At 45.0% G+C, this 20,884-nt stretch overlaps 1 long non-coding RNA gene across 2 annotated transcripts in view; it reads left to right on the top strand.

Moving 5' to 3' along the window:
* Positions 1–2,726: 2,726 nt before the first annotated feature.
* LOC138356055 (uncharacterized) overlaps positions 2,727–20,884 on the top strand; it is an 80,040-nt gene continuing 61,882 nt past the window's right edge. Inside the window, exon 1 of one of the 2 annotated variants that reach the window (XR_011224122.1) lies at positions 2,727–2,865. This is a non-coding gene — a long non-coding RNA (uncharacterized lncRNA). The remainder of the gene's footprint in view (positions 2,866–20,884) is intronic. The other variant, XR_011224123.1, reaches the window with a different exon arrangement.

Genomic DNA, 20,884 nt, shown 5'->3' with positions numbered 1-20,884 from the left:
CTGGTGGCGGAATCATCACTGGCTGACACTTGGGGGGTGGAATCATCACTGACTGACACTTGGGGGGTGGAATCATCACTGACTGACACTTGGAGGGGTGGAATCATCACTGACTGACATTGGGGGGTGGAATCATCACTGACTGACATTGGGGGGGGTGGAATCATCACTGACTGACACTTGGGGGGTGGAATCATCACTGACTGACACTTGGGGGGTGGAATCATCACTGACTGACATTGGGGGGGTGGAATCATCACTGACTGACACTTGGGGGGGGTGGAATCATCACTGACTGACACTTGGGGGGGGGTGGAATCATCACTGGCTGACACTTGGAGGGGTGGAATCATCACTGACTGACATTGGGGGGGTGGAATCATCACTGACTGACACTTGGAGGGGTGGAATCATCACTGACTGACACTTGGGGGGGGGTGGAATCATCACTGACTGACACTTGGGGGGGTGGAATCATCACTGACTGACACTTGGGGGGGTGGAATCATCACTGACTGACACTTGGGGGGGTGGAATCATCACTGACTGACACTTGGGGGGGGTGGAATCATCACTGACTGACACTTGGGGGGGGGGTGGAATCATCACTGACTGACACTTGGGGGGGGGGGTGGAATCATCACTGACTGACACTTGGGGGGGGTGGAATCATCACTGACTGACACTTGGGGGGGTGGAATCATCACTGGCTGACACTTGGGGGGTGGAATCATCACTGACTGACACTTGGGGGGGTGGAATCATCACTGGCTGACACTTGGGGGGTGGAATCATCACTGACTGACACTTGGGGGGGTGGAATCATCACTGGCTGACACTTGGAGGGTGGAATCATCACTGGCTGACACTTGGGGGGTGGAATCATCACTGACTGACACTTGGGGGGTGGAATCATCACTGACTGACACTTGGGGGGTGGAATCATCACTGACTGACACTTGGGGGGTGGAATCATCACTGACTGACACTTGGGGGGTGGAATCATCACTGACTGACACTTGGGGGGTGGAATCATCACTGACTGACACTTGGGGGGTGGAATCATCACTGACTGACACTTGGGGGGTGGAATCATCACTGACTGACACTTGGGGGGTGGAATCATCACTGACTGACACTTGGGGGGTGGAATCATCACTGGCTGACACTTGGGGGGTGGAATCACGGGTGAATGTGTCACTCACACTCACTTAAGGTTTAACATGACTTCTTCTAAGGAGGAGCTCTTCAAGTAAGAGGCTCGAGATGCTCCCGCCGACGGCCGCCGGTGGGTGCTGGAGGACAGGAGTCGAGGAGGAGCCTGTCGAGCACAACCTCATCTCCGTCTGCCGTAGAGTTTTGTGTTGTATGCATGGTCAAACATGCCCCCAATATTTTACTCACTAGACATGTTACTTGCCATACACATTAGCCCCCCAACTCTGTAAAGACTGTGGGGGACTCCCACTGTGTAAAGACTGTGGGGGACTCCCACTGTGTAAAGACTGTGGGGACTCCCACTGTGTAAGGACTGTGGGGACTCCCACTGTATAAAGACTGTGGGGACTCCCACTGTGTAAAGACTGTGGGGGACTCCCACTGTGTAAAGACTGTGGGGGACTCCCACTGTGTAAAGACTGTGGGGACTCCCACTGTGTAAAGACTGTGGGGACTCCCACTGTGTAAAGACTGTGGGGACTCCCACTGTGTAAAGACTGTGGGACTCCCACTGTGTAAAGACTGTGGGGACTCCCACTGTGTAAGGACTGTGGGGACTCCCACTGTGTAAGGACTGTGGGGACTCCCACTGTGTAAGGACTGTGGGGAATCGAGTTTTACAAATAAATTAGATTGGTACATTGTTTGTATTCTGTAAATTCCTTCTTGACATAAACAATGCTTTTCAAAACAATAATCACTGGAGAGCCCGCTTGAAATACCTGAAGCTGCTCTGGTGTTGAGTCGGTACAGGCACGATCTGACTTCTGGCAGGTTGCCGTTCGATCCTCAATAGTTAAGGTGTCTAAGCAGCGTTCCTTGCCTTCATCTTATCCCCTTATCCCATCCTTGTGGTACATAGTCATAATGGCTTAGCACTTACTCCCGATAATTACCTTACCTTCTCCTAGTGTTACAAAATGTTGTGTATTTCCCAATCACCTGTAATGATGAGTACCGCCCCCCCCTCCCTCCCCCCATCCCGGCGAGCAAACAAAATACTCCGAGGAATTATCGGGCGCTTGAGCAAGGTGTGAGGGTGGGTGCGGAGGAGCAGTCTTACAGTCTAAGAAAACATTTAGAACAAGATATAGGAATACACTGATTTTTTATCTATATTCAACATGCGATTTTGTACACATATATGTACATATATATGTATATATATATACATTTATAATATATACAGCTTCGGTTATTATTTTCCATCAAGGCTGAAAAGCCGAACACAATTACACAATAAAAATTAGCTAAGATCCATCGATAAAATCGTCAATGAATTGTAAAAGCCATTATCACTTAAGACAATAAAATTCAAAATAAAAATAAATAACAAATAAAAAGCCCCCCAAAATATATATACAAAATAGAAAATAATACATAAAAAGCGCTAACAACCATTGAGTGAAGGATTCAGGGTTGTTCAACTCGGTGTCTAAATGTTGCGAGGTAAACACCTGGCAAGTGGTTAAGGTCCAGCATAACGGGGCCGGTCGTCAGTAGCGTGAGGTCACTGTGAGTGTGTGGCTACTGGCCTCTGAGTGACACGTATTACAGCGGACGTATTACAGTGGACGTATTACAGCGGACGTATTACAGTGGACGTATTACAGTGGTGTCAACTTGCCAAAGGAACTCATCAGTAAGGTGAGCGATATTCATGTTGTCATGTAAGAGTGTTCAGAGTTATCTTGAGATGATTTCGGGGCTCAGCGTCCCCGCGGCCCGGTCCTCGACCTTGCCTCCTTTTTGTTACACCCCCCCAGGAAGCAGCCAGTAGCAGCTGTCTAACGCCCAGGTACCTATTTACTGCTAGGTAACAGGGGTATCAGGGGTGAAAGAAACATTTTGCCCATTTGTCTCCGCCTCCACCGGGGATCGAATCCGGAACCTCTGGACTACGAGTCCGAAGCGCTGTCCACCCAACTGTCACGCGCCCCTGTGACGTGGGTAACGTGAGATATTTCCCGTGTCGAATAATGCAAGTCGAGCTTTTAATAATGTAAACATCACCAGAGGGAGTTGTAAATAATTTACACTAATATGATTAAAGACAAACTGAATGATAATTTGTGGATACGAATGTCTCAGAATGTTACGATTTTTGGTTCTAATATTATAGCTTGCAATACGACATGAAACATTTGTATATAATGAGTATATTTTAGAGCAACACTCAGGGCTTGGACCTATTTTAACAACAACTAAGAATTTAACATTTAAGAATTTTCTTAAAATGTTGCTTTGAAAATACTTAGAAAAGCTTTTCATTTGAAGAACTGTTGTAAAAAGGTAATTTCAGCATCATATTATTTGTAATCAGAACAGAGATTGAAAGCACCATTTAATAAAGTGTGAATTCTATTTGCCTTACATAGTTTAGGGCAAAATATAAATAATATAACTTTTATTTAAAATTAAAAAAATAACTTTTATTTAAAATTAAAAAATAACTTTTATTAAAAATTAAAAAAATAACCTTTAACGGATTTACTTATGAATTTAAAATTAATTCCCAAATACCATTTCCTGACTCGTTAAAAATTAATAATGACGACCTATGTTTATCGTAAACCAGCATTCACAACATTAAGGTGACAACATTTTTAGGTGTTTGTCGGCAAACGTCTCGGTTCAGGACGAGACCTGAAGCTAAGTCAGATCTTAGCTGACCTAGCTTAGCTTAGGTAAGTTCACCACCTCTTGGTGGTGAACTTACTGAGCTCATTACTGAACTTCGTGACCATCTTTGTGAACATTTTAAAATAGAGAGTTTTCCCCTCCCAGAGTCAGCAGGAAAGAGCAAGGTCGCCAAATGATTTACATTTTGTAAAACACCAATGATTAAACTTTCACTAATCTACATGTTAGAGTAAACTACATTAAATGGATTTAAATATGAAATGATTTAAAAATAAAATATTTATTTTATGGGACGCGTGGCGCCCAGGAGGCAGCCCCAGCACTCGGGGGCTGGGACACGTGGTGCCCAGGAGGGAGCCCCAGCACTCGGGGCTGGGACACGTGGCGCCCAGGAGGGAGCCCCAGCACTCGGGGCTGGGACACGTGGTGCCCAGGAGGGAGCCCCAGTACTCGGGGGCTGGGACACATGGTGCCCAGGAGGGAGCCCCAGTACTCGGGGGCTGGGACACGTGGTGCCCAGGAGGGAGCCCCAGCACTCGGGGCTGGGACACGTGGCGCCCAGCCCCTAGTGTTTGATGCTGGTGGATGTACTTGATGCTGGTGGATGTACTTGATGCTGGTGGATGTACTTGATGCTGGTGGATGTACTTGATGCTGGTGGATGTACTTGATGCTTGTGGATGTGCTTGATGCTGGTGGATGTACTTGGCATCTGTCTGTTCCATTTGCGTAACTATCGAATGCACTAAAATTCTGTTCATTTTTCCGTATTGTCTTGTAACCTTTTTACAAACATAAATTTTCAATACTTTTAAAAACTTCCTCGACTTTTCCCAGCAATTCAATTCCCTTTTCAATCCGAATTGCAGATTACTTATGTGAAAACTCGCCACTCTAGAAATTTATCTAATTAGTTCCAGGCATTAAATATATTGACATTTATTAAAGATAATTCTTGGAAAAAGTCATGCGTTGGCTTCTTCTTATTTTCAAAAGGATTAATATCCCGATAGATGCAATTTTCGTCCTGAAAAATATAGGAGCTATTTTTCCGGCATTATTCAGGATTATTTAACTCACAAGCCCCTAGATTAATATAGCATTGGAGATCTTCCTATATTCATTGTTTTCAGCGAAATATTCACGTTTCACTAATATACGAACACGCACACACACGCACACACACACACACGCGCACACACACACACACACACACACACACACACACACACACACACACACACACACACACACACGTGTGTGTGTGTGTGTGCGCAGGGAGAGAGGAGTAAACAAGGAAATCACAGCCCTCAACACAACAGTCCCAGAGACAAGAGGGGGAACCCACAACCAGCATCCCAGCAACACCAAAGGGGAGGGCAACACCACCACCCCCTCTGCATAGAAACCTTCCCTTCACCTCACCCTACCCGCCCCCACTCAAATGCTCACCCAACCATCCCTCCTCCCATCACCCCATTCCGACCCTGTCACTCCTCCCCCATTCCCGCCATGTCCTCCTCCCCCCTTCCCCCCCCCGTCCCCCCTCCCCCTTCATCCCATACCCACCCTATCCCGTCCTCCCCCCCCCCCGCCCCACCCCATATAGTCCATGTCCCCGCTACCTCCTTATCCCCATACCCTATCTTTCCCCCCTTCCCTTGAACCCCCATACCCTTCGTGTCCCCCCTTCCCTTGAACCCCAATTCCCTACCTGTCCCCCCCTTCCCTTGAACCTCCACTCCCACCCCAGAACCCACTGTAACCATGTTAACCACCTCACAGATCTTCACACCTATTGAACAGCTTCCTCCTATTGAACAACTTCCTCAAGCACAATTAGGTAAGTACACACACACACACACGCGCACACGCACACATGCACACGCACACATACACACACACACACAACAGAGCTGATTCTGTAATAATATCGCTTCAACATCAAAGGCCCCGAGTCCGTGTGTTTACTTATTCTGAATACAGACAAAGGACAATAATTGTGAGCAGAAGCTGGAGGTGTGCCCTCTCTGTCCCTCGGCTTTACACAACACCGAAGCCCCCGGAAGCCCACAGAAGCCCCCAGAAGCCCCCGGAAGCCTCCAGAAGCCTCCAAAAGCCCCCAGAAGCTCCCAGAAGCCCCCGTAAGCCCCCAGAAGCCCCCGGAAGCATCACACTCAATTGGTTTTATGGTGTTCACCAACTATCAAAGATGCTGCACCTTTCTATCCCCTACAGAGGCTTCATATGACCTAAGGCCTCTAAGTGCCTGGAGTCATCCTCAGTTGCTCTCTAGGTCCTCAAGAGCCCTGGTAGAGGTAGAGCAGCTTGGCCCTCCACATATTCACACACACTTCACCATATTATGGACGGAGCGACAAGTGCAGACACACACACACGACCATATTATGGACGGAGCGACAAGTGCAGACACACACACACACAAAAATGTCATTAACTCTCTCTCTCGACTTTGGTGGATACGGTAAACATGTTGTGACGGAGGGTTGTGTTGTGACGTGTGTGTGGTACAGATGTGGAGGGTTGGTTTGAGATACACTCTTTCTTAAACACACGCACATGGGTCACTAGTACACACATGTGTCCCCCAGTACACACACATGTGTCCCCAGTACACACACATGTGTCGCCCAGTACACACACATGTGTCGCCCAGTACACACACATGTGTCCCCAGTACACACACACATGTGTCCCCAGTACACACACACATGTGTCCCCAGTACACACACACATGTGTCCCCAGTACACACACACATGTGTCCCCAGTACACACACACACATGTGCCCCCAGTACACACACATGTGTCCCCAGTACACACACACATGTGTCCCCAGTACACACACACATGTGCCCCCAGTACACACACATGATCCCCCAGACTAATGGGGAAACATGTGTTCCACTTGGGGTGGACGGAAGAGCGACAGTTTCGCTTTATGCAGATCAGCGTTCAATCCCCGACCGTCCAAGTAGTTGGGCACCATTCCTTCTCCCCGTCCTATCCGTAATCCTTATCCTGACCCCTTCCCAGTGATATATAGTCGCATCAGCTTGGCGCCGTTCCTTGATAATTCCCTCCCTCAGTACACACACACACACACACACACACACACACACACACACACACACACACACACACACACACACACACACATACCCACACAAACACACACACACACACACACACACACACACACACACACACACACACACACATACCCACACAAACACACACACATATATATGTACATACAAACATACACTGAGGGCCTCGCGGCTGAGTGAACAACCCTTACGGCTCGTAGCCCTAAGGGCCCGGGTTCAATTTTCGGCCAAGGCAGAAACAAATGGGCAGAGTTTTTTTTTCACCGAATGCCTCTGTTCACTTAGAAGGGACCTGGGAGTTAGATTCGTATTGTGTGTGTTTGTGTTCTCACCTAGTTGTGTATTCACCTATTTGCCTAGTTGTGTTTGTGGGGGTTGAGCTTTGCTCTTTCGGCCCGCCTCTCAACTGTCAATCAACTGTTTACTAACTACTTTTTTCCCCCACACCACACACACACCCCCCAGGAAGCAGCCCGTGGCAGCTGACTAACTCCCAGGTACCTATTTCCTGCTAGGTAACAGGGGCATTCAGGGTGAAAGAAACTCTGCCCAATGTTTCTCGCCGGCGCCAGGGATCGAACCCGGAACCACAGGACCACAGATAAGTCTCAATTTAAACGAAGATAAGTGGAATATGAGCTAATTAAAGACATAGGGTAAAAATGTCGGTCAACATATCAGAGGCCAACTTGGCTCACAGTGATGCTTCCTCAAGGAAGGGAAGGGGACTATCAGGGGAAAGCGCCAAGCCATTAGGCCATATTGTATCTGGAAGGGGTCAGGATAAGGATTTTGGAGAGGACGGGGTGGGGGGAAGGAGGTTACTGCCTAGCCACTTAGACAGTCGGGGATTAAACCCCGACCTGCAGGAAGCGAGACCGTCGCTCTACCGTCCAGCCCAAGTGGTTGGGTGGCTTCCTCTAGGAAAGATTTATTTCATAATGTGGTAAAAATCAATAATACAAATTTCACTGGATAACTACCAGGTCATGAAGGTGGGGCTAGGAGCAGGGAGGCCACAGCCACAGTACACAATGAGAGGGAAGCACTAGCACCAGACATATACCTGCACACACACAACGTATCAGCATTAAATGCTAAGGGGCCTCGTAGCCTGGTGGATAGCGCGCAGGATTCATAATTCTGTGGCGCGGGTTCGATTCCCGCACGAGGCAGAAACAAATGGGCAAAGTTTCTTTCACCCTGAATGCCCCTGTTACCTAGCAGTAAATAGGTACCTGGGAGTTAGTCAGCTGTCACGGGCTGCTTCCTGGGGGTGGAGGCCTGGTCGAGGACCGGGCCGCGGGGACACTAAAGCCCCGAAATCATCTCAAGATAACCTCAAGATAACTCAAGATAAGTTGGCAAAAATCAGGACATCCTTCAGCAATCTAGATAAAGATTTTTTGTGAACGCTATATATCAACATACGTCCGACTAGTATTATAATTTGCAGCACCAGCGTGGTGGCCCACTATTTTAAATAGTTCAAATAAGTTATTGAGAGAGTATAGAGGTTTGCAGCCAGACCTCTCAGAATGGAGGAAACTGATCTGTAGGGTTTAACTGAAAGAGTTAAACTTAATGGCGTTTGAAGAAAAGAACAATAAAATACTGTATACAGCCCAAAACAATATTCAAGGGGTATCAATTAATTGCTGTGTATATCATAGTAAGATAACAGGAGGAATTAGAGGATAACCAAGAAGACGCTCTCTTCACTCTTGCATTTAAATATCCTCATGAGAGGAAAAACAAAGAAATAATTGTGAACAAATCCACAAGGGCCGTGACGAGGATTCGAACCTGCATCCAAAGTGTCTGCGTCCAAAGTGTGCAGTGTCTGGGATGCTCCTGGACGCAGGTTCGAATCCCCGTCCGGGCCCTCGTGGATTTCTTCATTTGATGCATCACGTTAGTGTGATCTCTGTGTGTAAATAATTGTACTAAACGTCCTACAGTAGGAAAGGCGGGTACCGGGAGCTGATGCTCGATGGTACAAACTTTCCTAGATAAGAACACTGGTACTCAAGCACACCCTCACACACCCCAACACATCCTCTCCGTGTTCTGGGATGTAACCACGAGCAGTTACGGGTCCGCGCTAATGATAAACTAACAGAGAACATTATACCGCAACGAGTCGGATCCCGCACCAGCATCCGGACGTTACTGGCAGTCGCCACCCCATCCCCCAGCGTGTGGGGGGGCGAGGGAGGGGCAGCAGGGGGGGGGTGGGGGTGCTAGAGGAAGTGGTGGGAGGCTGGAGGGGGTACGGGAGAGGGAGAGTGTGGAAGGGGGTGGGAGGAAGAGATGCTAGAGCGAGCTGGGAGGGACTGGGAGAGAGATGGGATGGGGGAAGAGAGAAACCAACAGAGTGGAAAGCATATGAGAGCTTCTACGTCTGTGTCGGTTTAGTCCAGGTGTGAGTTGTGTCTGTTTAGTCCAGGTGTGAGCTGTGTCAGTTTAGTCCAGGTGTGAGATGTGTCAGTTTAGTCCAGGTGTGAGTTGTGTCTGTTTAGTCCAGACGTGAGATGTGTCACTTTAGTCCAAGCGTGAGGTTCTCTACATGTGACAAAAGCTGCCATATAAGAGCAGCAGCAGCGGTGGGCTGTAGAACTTCACACACAACGTCTCCACCTTGTCAATAAACGTTGTGGAGAATAGCAATACCTTCCAACACTTTCCGGGAAAGGCGGCGACGCGTGTTGACAGGAGTGGGAATGATATCATCCTGCAGGGACACGACGCTCTCCAAGGCCTCCAGAAAGCTTCGGGTCATGTATAAATTATCGGAAAGTTTGTACGTGCTGCTTCGAGACAGGAATACCTCTCTTTCCTACCTGGTTGGAACCAGGAAATGGTTGAGGGATGCCGGTTCGACTCTACCGAACGGCCTCAATATGTATTCATAGATTCACGACGTTGTTATGATTCCATTGAGCACGGAAATAAAAGTGGCTACACGTCAAAATTTCACGCTTCCAGATCAAAACAAAAGAGCAGAGTATGTTTCTTAGGAAAACGAGCTAAAGAAAACTCCTTCGTGCTAGTAAATAGGAAAAATTATTCGAAAAAAAGAGTAAAATAATTAATAAAGAGAAGATTCTCTCAAGTTATTGCTACATTGTCAATTTATGATGAGGTTAGTATGGTAGTAGGCGCATACTAATTTACTGTAACTGTAGCATATACTGTATATTGTAACATACTAATATTCTGTAACACTGCAATACATTCATGAAGACATATTGTCACACTTGATAACTACCATTAAAGAAATACTGGAGTCGCCAAACTTAAAACAAAGATGTCCCTCTGAGTCGCGATCTGTTTCTCATCTGTTGCTAAATATATCTGCTGAGATAAATTTACAGAGATAATTTTATCTCTATAGATCCTTTAAGAGTTTGAGTCATATGTTAAGACAATGTCTGTGTTCCCATAAGACCTGCCATCAGTCTCCTCTCACTGACTTCCAGTTGAAGCACCTCGCAACTTCTGTCCTGTTCAACTCTAACAATATATTTATGAACCTGTATCCCGGCTTCCCCAGAGGGCCCCACCACCACGGCGTACACAAGCTACAGCGTCAGTCACAATAACCACTAGTGTGGTCCACACCGCAGCAGTCGAGGACACAACGGAGTACACTTTACCTACAGGCCATGAGTACGACACCCTCTACGATGCCTACCCAGCCCCTGTTTCCCAGGAAGAGTGCCTCGTTAAGAGGCCACCTTCCCCTTCTCCCCAGGTGGCCAGACTCCTAGAAGCAGGAGGGTAAAGAACGACTACAGGCAAGCACGACAGCTTAAACTCGCGCGTCACAGTGAAAGCCGCCGACATCCATCCAGGACGCGACATGAACGTGCTCAACTCAGAGCTCATCCCCCTGGAGTTCTATGACCTATATTCAGGCAGCATCAACATCATAAACAGAAGACTCTGGGAGAAGAGAAGGCACCGCCAGAAGCAGGAAGCCTCTAAGAAGCCATGTGATGCTCTACACCAACACGACCAGCCAGCCGGCCTCAACACCAAGCCGCCAGGAACCCGCATCACACCAACGCTCCACCACAACCAACTTCCACCTGTTCATTGATGCTAACTTAAGGTGGACAGGCCACCGAACTTTCAACTCTCCTCCTCGCCCTTCATCCACAGCGTTTCTCAGAATTTCACCTCCCCCTCCTTCTCCCTTCCCCCCCCCCCCACCAATTCTTTACCAAGCCCTTTGGTTATAAAAATTAAATGAAAATATCAACCACATACCCACCATGGGCCCCTGAAGCTTTCTATTTAACAACTTTCTCTCCATAGAACTGATAAAGTAGTTTTACCTCTATCTTGGTAATTAGCACTTCGGGTTTCAGTCTCTAAGCCAGCGGGGTTCAGTTAACGAGACCGCTTGTGCCTCTGATACCTTCATCATTACTGTTATCGGGATGAGTATGGGACTTGATTGTTGCCGCCGGAGGCTGCTAGTTTATTGTGCACCCCATACTCATCCTGGGATAGATAGATTTATCAAGGGGAAAACGCCAAGCTATTACGACTATATAGCACTGGGAATGGGTCAGGATAAGGATTTGGGATGGGACGGGGGGGGGAAGGAATGGTGCCCAACCACTTGGACGGTCGGGGATTGAACGCCGACCTGCATGAAGCGAGACGCTACCGCTCATCCTGTGAGCGGTAGCGCAAAAGGCATTACAGAGGACACAAAAGGTCTTTATCAGACCTCAACGGAGATTATTACATAAACAATTTCGTCTATGCTTCACACCTTATAGTTACAATGTCAGCTAGTTACAGAGAATGTTCTGTCTCAAGAGCTATATATTTACAGCAAGTCATTATACATTAATGTTAGGTCTTATCGCTAATACATAATTCTTTGAGCAATGGAGATATTAGTCATAAGGGAGCTGCTCATTATTATTATTGGTATGGGGTGCACAACCGTCCTAGGTATTGGTATGAGGTGCACAACCGTCCAAGGTATTGGTATGAGGTGCACAACCGTCCAAGGTATTGGTATGAGGTGCACAACCGTCCAAGGTATTGGTTGGGTTTGCTTAATAAATAAATGCGCCGCACATGTCCAGTCTTCTTTTGCAGCCGTATTTTTAGACTATTTTGGTGTTGTTTCTGAGGATATCTCGGGTGATGATCTGGTTATGCGTAGAGACTATATGTTCCTTGATAGCACCTTGCTGTTTGTGCATTGTTAGGCGGCTTGAAAGGGATGTTGTTGTCTTGCCTATATATTGAGTTCGTTGGGGCTGACAGTCCCCAAATGGGCATAGAAAGGCATGAACGACATTCGTCTCTTTCAAGAGGTTTTGTTTGGTGTCAGAGCATCTTGAGACGACTACGTGGATCAATGTACCCGAGGCCCGGTTTCTATTAAGGTTTCCAGGATAACGATCTGCTCAACCGGTTTCACCAATCTGACCAGTTTACCTCGGAATCCCAACCCTGTTGTCTGACATAAAATTACCATAAAATCCACGTAATGCTCGAAACCCCAATATAGGCTCTGGAACCTATTCACCAGATCAATAAGAGTCGAGAGGTGGGACCCAAGAGCCAAAGTTCATCCACCACAAATTAAACTAAGTGTCTATAATACACATTGTCATACCATTAAATTCTCAATAGAACCATGGGTATATATTCAACAAAAAAATCATTGTTTGAACTTGTGGATGGTTTGTTTGTGGAGTTTGACAGCAGCTTCCACGCGACAACCTGTAATTGACAGCCACACATTTTTCACGGAGCAGTTAAGGTTGATTTTTTTTAGCTTTTCACCAGTGAACAAAAGCAGAAAGTTAAGGAAAACGAGAAAGAAGTTGTGAGTTCTTGTTTTATTTTATTTTATTTTTGTGTGTGTTCTCACCAATTTGTGCTTGCGGGGGTTGAGCTTTGGCTCTTTGGTCAGGTGTGTGTATCTTTGGTGAGTATCTTTGGTGTGTGTGTGTGTGTGTGTGCGTCCAAGGGAACCGTCTCACAATCCCTGCTCTGTCTCACAAGCCCATGGTAACTCCTTCAGCATCCTTGTCTGGCCTCCCACGTCCATGGTAACTCCTTCAGCATCCCTGTCTGGCCTCACACGCCCATGGTAACTCCCCCAGCATCCCTGTCTGGCCTCACACGCCCATGGTAACTCCTTTAGCATCCTTGTCTGGCCTCACACGCCCATGGTAACTCCCCCAGCATCCCTGTCTGGCCTCACACGCCCATGGTAACTCCTTCAGCATCCTTGTCTGGCCTCACACGGCCATGGTAACTCCTTCAGCATCCCTGTCTGGCCTCACACGCCCATGGTAACTCCCCCAGCATCCCTGTCTGGCCTCACACGCCCATGGTAACTCCTTCAGCATCCTTGTCTGGCCTCACACGCCCATGGTAACTCCCCCAGCATCCCTGTCTGGCCTCACACGCCCATGGTAACTCCTTCAGCATCCTTGTCTGGCCTCACACGCCCATGGTAACTCCTTCAGCATCCTTGTCTGGCCTCACACGCCCATGGTAACTCCCCCAGCACCCCTGTCTGGCCTCACACGCCCATGGTAACTCCCCCAGCATCCTTGTCTGGCCTCACACGCCCATGGTAACTCCCCCAGCACCCCTGTCTGGCCTCCCACGTCTCAGCAACCGTCTCACACATATGTTAATGTAATCCGAAGTAAAATTGAGTCCAATCTAGACTTTCATCTTTTTCTTCATTTTGAGGTGATGGTGTTCAGTACCATGGGAGTGACGTGGGATGTGGTGATGGTGCTCAGTACCATGGGAGTGACGTGGGATGTGGTGATGGTGCTCAGTACCATGGGAGTGACGTGGGATTTGGTGATGGTGCACAGTACCATGGGAGTGACGTGGGATGTGGTGATGGTGCTCAGTACCATGGGAGTGACGTGGGATGTGGTGATGGTGCACAGTACCATGGGAGTGATGTGGGATTTGGTGATGGTGCACAGTACCATGGGAGTGACGTGGGATGTGGTGATGGTGTTCAGTACCATGGGACTAATGCAGAACTAATGGAGAACATTGCAGAACTAATGGAGAATACTGCAGAACTAATGAAGAACATTGCAGAACTAATGGAGAACACTGCAGAACTAATTGAGAACACTGCAGAACTAATGGAGAACACTGCAGAACTAATGGAGAACACTGCAGAACTAATGGAGAACACTGCAGAACTAATGGAGAACACTGCAGAACTAATGGAGAACACTGCAGAACTAATGGAGAGCACTGCAGAACTAATGGAGAACACTGCAGAACTAATGGAGAACACTGCAGAACTAGTGGAGAACACTGCAGAACTAATGGAGAACACTGCAGAACTAATGGAGAACACTGCAGAACTAATGGAGAACACTGCAGAACTAATGGAGAACACTGCAGAACAAATAAATAATACAGCAGGAGTTTCTTCCCGACTGATAGTCCCTGACGCAGCAAAAGATGCGTTACAGACAAACAAAAACATTGAAAATGACAAAAAAGGAATAAACCTTCGACACACAAGAGAGAAGAGAGAACATCACCATTAGCCAGACAAGGACACAGCGGGGGGGGGGGGGCGTCTGGCAGGAAGTCCACCACTACACACACACACACACACACACACACACACACACACACACACACACACACACACACACACACACACACACACACTAGGGGACACAGGTGGAAATTGAGTGCCCAAATGAGCCACAGAGATATTAGAAAGAACTTTTTTAGTGTCAGAGTGGTTGACAAATGGAATGCATTAGGAAGTGATGTGGTGGAGGCTGACTCCATACACACTTTCAAGTGTAGATATGATAGAGCCCAGTAGGCTCAAAAACCTGTACACCTGTTGATTGACGGTTGAGAGGCGGGACCAAAGAGCCAGAGATCAACCCCTGCAAGCACAACTAGGTGAGTACAACTAGGCGAGTACATCTCCGGCCTCCGACCAGGGAACCGGTCGGCCGAGCGGAAAGCACGCTGGACTTGTGATCCTGTGGTCCCGGGTTCGATCCCAGGCGCCGGCGAGAAACAATGGGCAGAGTTTCTTTCACCCTATGCCCCTGTTACCTAGCAGTAAAATAGGTACCTGGGTGTTAATCAGCTGTCACGGGCTGCTTCCTGGGGGTGGAGGCCTGGTCGAGGACCGGGCCGCGGGGACACTAAAAAAGCCCCGAAATCATCTCAAGATAACCTCAAGATAGCCTCTCACTATAACTCCCAAGAACATAGCCACCTTACTACCAAGAAAATGCTAATCAACCTCTGCTTAATTAATATCTTAGTCAACTTCCACCTCAGCCCATCACCCGAGAGTCAATAAGGAATCAGCTAAGTACTGAGACAATGCTGGTCAAACTCGGCCTAATTAAACTTGGTGAGTGGGGAAGACATTGTGAGAAGTTCTGGCCTGAGGAAAACTATAAAACTTGGGACTGTAAGTTCATTATGGCGCCTTTGTCTTACTGGAATTAACAGTGATTGAAACGGTTCTGAGAAGGAGGAGGAGGAGGAAGTAGATTCATCAAAGTCAGAAACAATTTAACATGTCATTTTGAACAAGGTATAACTTTGTTAGGACTGGACACATTAATGATAAATGTTCATTTTAACTGGACTCGAGCTCCACCTTCTGGGCAACCACTTCATGATATATATATATAATATATATATATATATATATATATATATATATATATATATATATATATATATATATATATATATATATATATATATATATATATATATATATGTGTGTGTGCACAGACTTGCCTAATAACCACAAGCTGAAGTTTATAACTTTTATAAACTTCACCGATCGTTTTGAAATTCAGACACAATGTTCCATTTGAATATGCGCGAGTTTTTATATACCTACTATATAGATTCCACACCTGTGACAGGTAAAAACATATTTTTTTTTAAAACAGCGCCATCTGTTGCACGTGAGAGCAACTTGCACAATACTAAATATGTTTCGATTCCATTTCACTGTTTCTGATTTCATTGATAACCTGAATTATCATAGATTTCGATTTATTTTCATTTTGATTTCATTATTTTGTGTGATATTACATTAGAATTGAGCTGTGTTGTTTACCATACCGTTCATTTCGTGGGTATAGTGGATTTTTTAAAAATTTTCATTGTATTTCATTTCGTTTTTTTTTAATTTTTTTCTTATATTTCAGTGATGGGAACATCAGATCATTTGATGTTCCCAATTTTCTGATGGATTTTTTAACAGTACCAACATATGGCACTGTTTAAAAAAATCATTGTTTTCCCTGTCACAGGTGTGGCATCTAGACTTACAAATTGAACGGTATTGTAAACAACACAGTTCTATTCCAACACAATGTCACACAAAATAATTCAATAATAATTAAAATAAATCGAAATCTATGAAAATTTAATTTACCAATGCAATCGGAAATAGTGAAATGGAATTCATAACATATTTAGTATAGTGTGTTTGTTGCTATTACGTGTAACAGATAGCGCTCTTTAAAAAAAAATGTTTTTTTCCTGTCACATGTGTGGCATCTATATAGTTGGTATATAAAAACTCGCGCATATTCAAATGGAACGTTGTGTCAGAGTTTCAAAGCAATCGGTGGAGAATTTGGGAGATTACAGCATGTGTGTTGCTCTTTCGTCCATCAGATGGAACTGGTTTTCATAAAAAGCATGTTTTTTTCCTGTCACATGAGAGGCATGTATATAGTAGGTATATAAAAACAAGACCCTATTCGAATGCAACGTCGTGTCAAAATTTCCAAGCAATCGGTAAGGAGGTTTCGAAGATTTCTCTCACATGAAAAACACATGAAAAAAAACAGTTTTTCAGAAAAGCATGTTTTTCCGTCACAGACGTGACATCAATATAATATATAGTATATATATAAAAACCTGCTCGAATGCGAATGGAACGTTGTGTGAAAATTTCAAAGCAATCGGTGAAGAACTTTGGGTGATTAGCGATTTTGAACAAACGAACATTTCCATTTTTATTTATATAGATATATAATTAGGCAGTTTGCATTAGCATTGAGCTAACGCTGTCATCATGTCATAACAATGATCCCCCCAAGGAATCCTTCCAGTGTTTCTGGCATTAACTTTTAGTCAAATTTGTACAACACTCACGAACCTCAGTTTTATAACAGTATGTTTCCCCGAACTCGAAACACTGTGTGGGCGAATCTTTAATGTTACATTACATGCCATGTTTACTGGTATCACTTGTTCACTATGGAAATGTGGGTAAAATGCGAGTTTCATTTGTAGCGCGTGAGACACGGATGGTATATGTGAAAATAAGTAGCGGAAATACAAAATACAGTATTTGAAGGTGCATCTACCATGCTTGGTTACTAGCTACGAGATGCGAGTATACATATAGTATGAATGGTCATATTTTAGGTACTAGTAACTCTTGTACTCTAAACTCTAGTAACTCTAGTAAACTCTAGTAACTCTAGTAACTCTAGTAACTCTATATCCCAATGGGATATTATTTTAACTCAAACTCTATTAACTACTATATCCCAATGGGTGATTATTTTAACTCAAACTCTAGTAAGTACTATATCCCAATGGGTGATTATTTTAAACCTATGCTAATCATTGCTTCGGTTTGACAATTGTTACCAGCTGCAAAGATATCGTTTATGTGTGCAGTTTAGCGACAAATTTCCCAAGCCTCAAATTATTCCTGCACAGTAGTGCAAAGCGATATACTGTAATGCCTCATATAATGGATAGCAACAGCGTTAATAGCTTCGTTAGAGGACGTAGATGGCAGTTAAATTTATGCTGATCTTGAAGACTTGTATATGAGGTAAGGTGGCCCTCTGGAGTTGACTCAAAGTGCGTCTCATTCCAATCACAGATTGACTCAAGAAGACGGCAGGTAGGTCATGTGTACAGTCCTTGTGGTTCACCTCTCATATACACGTTTACCAACAGTTTTTACCAACAATACAATTTTTACAGTTTACCAACAATGTCAGAAGTGATATGTCACTCTACTTTGGTATTCAGTTATCCCAGTATTCCAACATGAGTAATGACGTTATCTTTCATTATGAAACACAGTGTTAGGTCCGGTCTACGTAACAGTTTGAGCGTAACTAGAGACCAGTGGGCATCTAAGGTGCTAGAACTATCACTCGTGAATCTGATTACATTCAGGCATGACTCAGACTATACACATGAATGGGATTTGGAAACAAATGGGATAATTCTATGAGTTAATCCTAACTTATCCTTCACCTCCCTCCTGATCCCCCTTACCTTAATGACACACAGTTACCATGACAACAGCCCACAACAAAGAGGCCATGGCTATGATCCGGGGGCGTCTCCAGACGTCTCCAAGCACGATTAATATTTAATGGCATCGGATTTATAATACTCTATCCTTCAAGCTCATCAAGTTACATATATTTGAATTTGGGGAAAGGTCAGGTAGTGATCATAGTCTATACGTAAATATGTCTCGCCCAGTATCTTATATGAATTACTAATTATTGCTTTGGCTCCTGCCTCAGCCATAGATCAGCACCTTGTGTTCATACAGCTTGTTCTGACGCCCGTGACTGGCGGGCTGATGTGACTCAGACGAGGTGTAGCAGGGTGACTGCTGCCTCATCAGAGGTGTAGCAGGGTGACTGCTGCCTCATCAGAGGTGTAGCAGGGTGACTGCTGCCTCATCAGAGGTGTAGCAGGGTGCCTGATGCTTCATACTGCCTCATCAGAGGTGTAGCAGGGTGACTGATGCTTCATCAGAGGTGTAGCAGGGTGACTGATGCTTCATCAGAGGTGTAGCAGGGTGACTGATGCTTCATCAGAGGTGTAGCAGGGTGACTGATGCTTCATCAGAGGTGTAGCAGGGTGACTGATGCTTCATCAGAGGTGTAGCAGGGTGACTGATGCTTCATCAGAGGTGTAGCAGGGTGACTGATGTTTCATACTGCCTCATCAGAGGTGTAGCAGGGTGACTGATGCTTCATACTGCCTCATCAGAGGTGTAGCAGGGTGACGCAACACTGGCTACACTGAACCATCTCAGCTAAGCTCTACAGCCAGAAAACAAAGCAATTTTAAGATCCTAATACTGAAGTTCACTACAAGTTTAAATAATTCTTCAAGTATGTATTGGATAGTGGCAGAGTTCAGAGGCTTCATGTCTTCATCCCACACACAGACGTGCAAATTCTGGAAGAGTTGAAACCAAACCTCAGATATAACAAATCTTTTGAACAAGAATTAAATTTCGAACATGATTGTTATAATCAGTAAACAATTGATTATATTATTGTTACTAAATTTAAGGATTCCGTTAACTTTTAAGTTGTACATAACCAGTTATGCACACAATCTCACAATGATATCATGGTTTCTTCTTTGCTTCTCTGTAGATTACAAAATGATAGCAAAAACACAGAAAAAAATCTTTCACCATTATTATTCCAAGATACAGTAATGTGTGATGAAAAGTTATTTAAAATCACCTACAATTCAAAAGCTTTTCCTGACATTGTTAGTTGCATTCAGGTGGCGTCAGGGGACCGTCAGCTCTCCAGGTCGACTGGAAACGTGGAGCAGTTCACCAACGACGACGTCCAGGCTTTTTGAACTGGCAGCATTATACATATGCAGGAATAATGCTGCTGTCAGAGAGAGGCCGTGTTTTAGCGCAAGTTATCACGAATGCATTTCATTTACACTCCAGCTGGTAACAGCTGGACTCTTGCTGGCTTTAAACACTTGCATAGTTCGCAACAATTATATACAATGGTATAACTAAATAAAAAGTATTCAGATTTTTTCAATAAAAGTCTTCCATAATTTTTTTTACTCCGGTACATGGTATTTATTTCACTTTTTATCTATCAAAACTATAAGTATTATTTATTAATCATGCATAAAATATGAACATTGAACACTTGTAATAATTTTCTCAAAAGTTGTCTTAGACGGACATAGACTGGTCGGGATAGACCCAAGTTAAATGTTGAAATATTGCTAGTAAAAGTACGATTTTCTAGTTTTAAATTAAATCTGGTGTGTGATTTCCGTAGACTTTACCACGAACTTTCACGGATTACGGTTGTCTGACTGAAGCCATTACGTAATCTTCCACAACGTGCAGAGAGTTTGTTTACCCCATGCCTCCAACTTCTCCATGAACATCGACTGACCGGTTAGTACATTCTCCAATGGGTGCCAGCGCCTTGTGGTATACTCCATAATGGACTTGTAGATCAACTGGCCAAAGCTATGCCCAACACGCCTCACATTACCCGTCATCCAATTTCCCATGTTGCACGTAAAGGAGCCTTCAAAGATACCATCACCCAAATTTTTTTAATGAAATGGAAAACGTCATACTCACCATTGTACTATGGGTCCATAAAAATGAAATCGGAAACTTGGAAACTTGTCAGATAAAAAAAGCAGAGAAATTGATGTAACGATGACCAGATTAAGGCTGGGACACGCCGAACTGGCAGCACACATCTCTAAGTACAGAACAGACATCAATGAACTCTGCAATCTATTGTCATGTGCAAGAAACAATCGAACACCATCTCTTTCACTGTTTCCGTCATCATAGTGCTAGAGTAAACTTCAAACAAGTACTTATCGCACTTATAATACTTTTTACCATCAAGCATATCTTTTACCTCTGAAAGGTGAACCTTTCAGAGAAGAAGATGACCCCTCGTTACATGGCAAAATATCAAATAGTCAAAACAATGGGTAAATATCTCCAGTCGACCCACAAATTGGGTCACATATGACCTTAACATTTAACCCTGGCGCCACCTACAGCCAAACACA

The sequence above is a fragment of the Procambarus clarkii genome, chromosome 70 (assembly GCF_040958095.1).
Source record: "Procambarus clarkii isolate CNS0578487 chromosome 70, FALCON_Pclarkii_2.0, whole genome shotgun sequence".
NCBI classification, from domain to species: Eukaryota; Metazoa; Arthropoda; class Malacostraca; order Decapoda; family Cambaridae; genus Procambarus; species Procambarus clarkii.
This window is presented reverse-complemented; position numbering and strand designations above follow the sequence as displayed.